This window comes from Phascolarctos cinereus, unplaced genomic scaffold (assembly GCF_003287225.1).
Source record: "Phascolarctos cinereus isolate Bilbo 61053 unplaced genomic scaffold, phaCin_HiC Scaffold_5;HRSCAF=322, whole genome shotgun sequence".
NCBI lineage: Eukaryota > Metazoa > Chordata > Mammalia > Diprotodontia > Phascolarctidae > Phascolarctos > Phascolarctos cinereus.
The window spans coordinates 427611511-427614560 of NW_027555958.1; the positions used below are offsets into that span (position 1 = coordinate 427611511).

A 3050-nucleotide genomic window follows, 5' to 3' on the forward strand; every position below is an offset into this window, starting at 1 on the left:
TTCTCATCTACAACATGAGGAGGTTAGACTAGATGGGCTCCTCAGTAAGGTTTTCTATCCAGTTTTGATGGTCTGTGATTTCTATTTTTTGAGCCGCTCCTGTGCTGAGAGAGGAGCCCAAAGATGCTTTACAGCTGTTGAGTCCCGCAAGCAAAGAGGGAGAAATCTGGCCTCTTCCAGCTTGACTTTTTCACTCTGGGCATGGTCCCTGCCTTCAAAAAGCTCGCAGTCCAACGTGGGACTAGGAAATTAATCCGTTTGAAACTGTGAAGTTGGTTGCCAAAAGAAAGCAATTTAGTGCTAGGGTATGGACTAGGTCAGAGACACTGAACGCCGGCAAGGGTGGTATTCGTGCCATGAAGGAATGACCGTTGCCTTCCTTTGGGTGGGGGACCGGAAAGATATAATTAGCTTTGCAATGTTTATTTAAAATACTTTTATTTTTTAATAAAAGAAAAAGAACATCACACAACGTGGCCGGTTAGCTCAGTTGGTTAGAGTGTAGTGCTAATAACGCTAAAGTCGCGGGTTCGAGCCCCGTACGGCCCAAAAGTTTGTATTTTCTTTCTCCTCATTCACCTTTGTATCTTTCATTGATCAAAAAAAAAAAGGCAGTGAGAGAAGGAAAAAGAAATAGATGATAGGAGACTTGATTGAGAATGCTGACTTTGTCGATTGCTGCTTACATTGTGTGATTCGTTGGGCCTGTATTCGAATTTGAAAAATGAAGGTTAAACTATTTCAAAAGAACAAAAAGGAGGAATGAAAAGGACTTAGTAATACCAGATCTTCAATTATGTTCTAAAGCACTAATTATAATTGTTTGGATTTGATTTAAAAGCAGAAAAGTTGATCAATGGAACTGTTTATGTAAGTAGGATCCAGAAATCAGTGAACATGGTAGCTAAGTGTTCCATATACACTGGAACACCAACCACCAGGGTAATGACTCCCTATTCAGCAAAAAAAATGCTGGGAAAACAAACCATAAAGTAGTTTGGAAAATTAGGTCTGGACAAACACCTTACATTATGTAATACAACAAACTTCTAAATGGTTATATGATCTAAATATTAAAGATTTTTCTCTATAATGCTGTGGACATGTAAATTTTTCTCCTAGGTCTACTCATTCCATTCTGCGTAAGGTCATAGACATCGTCTCAGTTTCCTCTGAAACTGTCCATTTGGTCTTTTCTTAAAGCATTATAATATCAGTTAAATTCATATTCCCCGATAGGTAGCTACCCTCTTAGTTTCTATATTTGGGCTACCATGAAAAGAGCTGCTATAAATATTTGTGTACATATAACTCCTCTTCTTTCTTTGATCTTTTTGGGGGTAGGGGGCCTAGTAGTGGTGTAAGCGTAGCAAAGAGGACAAAAACTTCAGTAACTTTGGGGGTACGGTTCCAATTTGAACCAATTCCTTATATATCTTGAATAGGAGAACTTTATCAGAGAAATGTACTACAAAAAATTTTCCCACTTACCCATTTTACTTCTAACTTTTACTGAACTAAATTTGTTTGTACAAAAAACTTCCAATTTTGTATAGTCAAAATTATCCATTTTCTTTTCTGTGATCCTCTCTACTTCTTGTTTATAGTTATGAACTCTCCCCTTACCCACAGATCTGAAATGTATTTTTTTCCTTGCTCTTCTGATTTGCTTATGAGGTCATCTTTTATGTCTAAATCATGTGTCCATTGGGAGATTTTCTTGGTATGTGATATGTATCTCTATCTATTTTGTCTGACAGCCAAGATATACAGGGAATTGATGCAAGCATGTAAAACAAGAGCAATTTCCCAATACATAAGTGTTCAAAAGATGGGAACAATTTTTAAAATAAGAAAAAGAAGCCATCAACAACATTTGAAATAATGTTCCAACTGAATTCTAATAAGAAAAATGCAAATAAAGGCACAAACACTCATCAAATTGCCAAAGATGACAGGAGATAAATGTAACTGATTTTGTAGACTGTTGGCTCATAGAGCTGTGAATTGATCCACCCATTCTAGAAAATAATTTGGTATTATTCCTAAAAACAATTTGGAAATTACATATATCATTTGACACAAAGATGTCTCCACTGGGCATATACTCCAAGAAGGTCAAAGAAAAAAATTTATACAAAAATACATAGCACTTCCTGTAGTAGCAAAGAACTGGAAGAAAATAGTTATCCATTGAGTAGAAATGGCGGAACAAATTGAGGCTTGCAAAGAAATTAGGAATATAAAGAATTCAGAGAAATATTTCAAGACTTGTATGAATCAATTTAGATCAAAGTAAGTTGATCCAGGAGAATAATTTACACAATAATCACTAATTATGAAGAAAAACAACATTAAAAACTTCAGATTTCTGATCAATGAAGACATCAGAAGACTGTGAAATATGCATCCTATATTTCAAAGAGCTCAGAACTATAGGTGGAGGATAAGGTAGACATTTTCCAGAGATGGTCAAGTGTTTGTTTTATTTAACCATACTTATTTATTATAAGAGAAAGTTTTAATGAAGAGGGCAAAAAGGATCTGAGAGTTTGGTGGTCAACAGTGTGACACAGCAGTCAAAAAAAAGTTAAAAAGTTCTTAGGTTGCATTAAAAATTGCCTAGCGTACAGGACAAGAGAGGACTTCTGCACCCTGTTCTGCTCTGGCATGTGATTAACATATGTGTAGTTTTAGGAGCTACACTTTAGAAAGAAAATGAAAAGTCCAAAGGAGGGCCACCAGGATGATGAAGAAAGTAGATATCATGTCATCTGAGTATAGTCTAAGCATTGCACTGCTGTGGCACCAGAACCCTCCACACACGTACACACACACGCTTCTCTCTTAAGGATGGCTTACTAACCACAATCCTCACTCAAACTGGCAGTGCTGGGCTTGTTTGTTTGTTTTTTTCCAGAGTGGGAGATCAGGTACAGCTGTGACCATAACCTATTCAGGTCTCAAAATGCTAGGAGTCATCCTGGTGGGAGGTATACATGCCTATATCTCATAACCATAGCTCCTAAGCCCACACTAACATGCTTTTC

The 3050-nt window shown here is 36.8% G+C and overlaps 1 non-coding gene across 1 annotated transcript; it reads left to right on the forward strand.

The window, feature by feature from the left end:
* Positions 1–475: 475 nt before the first annotated feature.
* On the forward strand, positions 476–549 carry TRNAI-AAU (transfer RNA isoleucine (anticodon AAU)). The gene has a single exon. It is a non-coding gene; the product is annotated as a tRNA-Ile (tRNA).
* Positions 550–3050: the final 2501 nt, after the last annotated feature.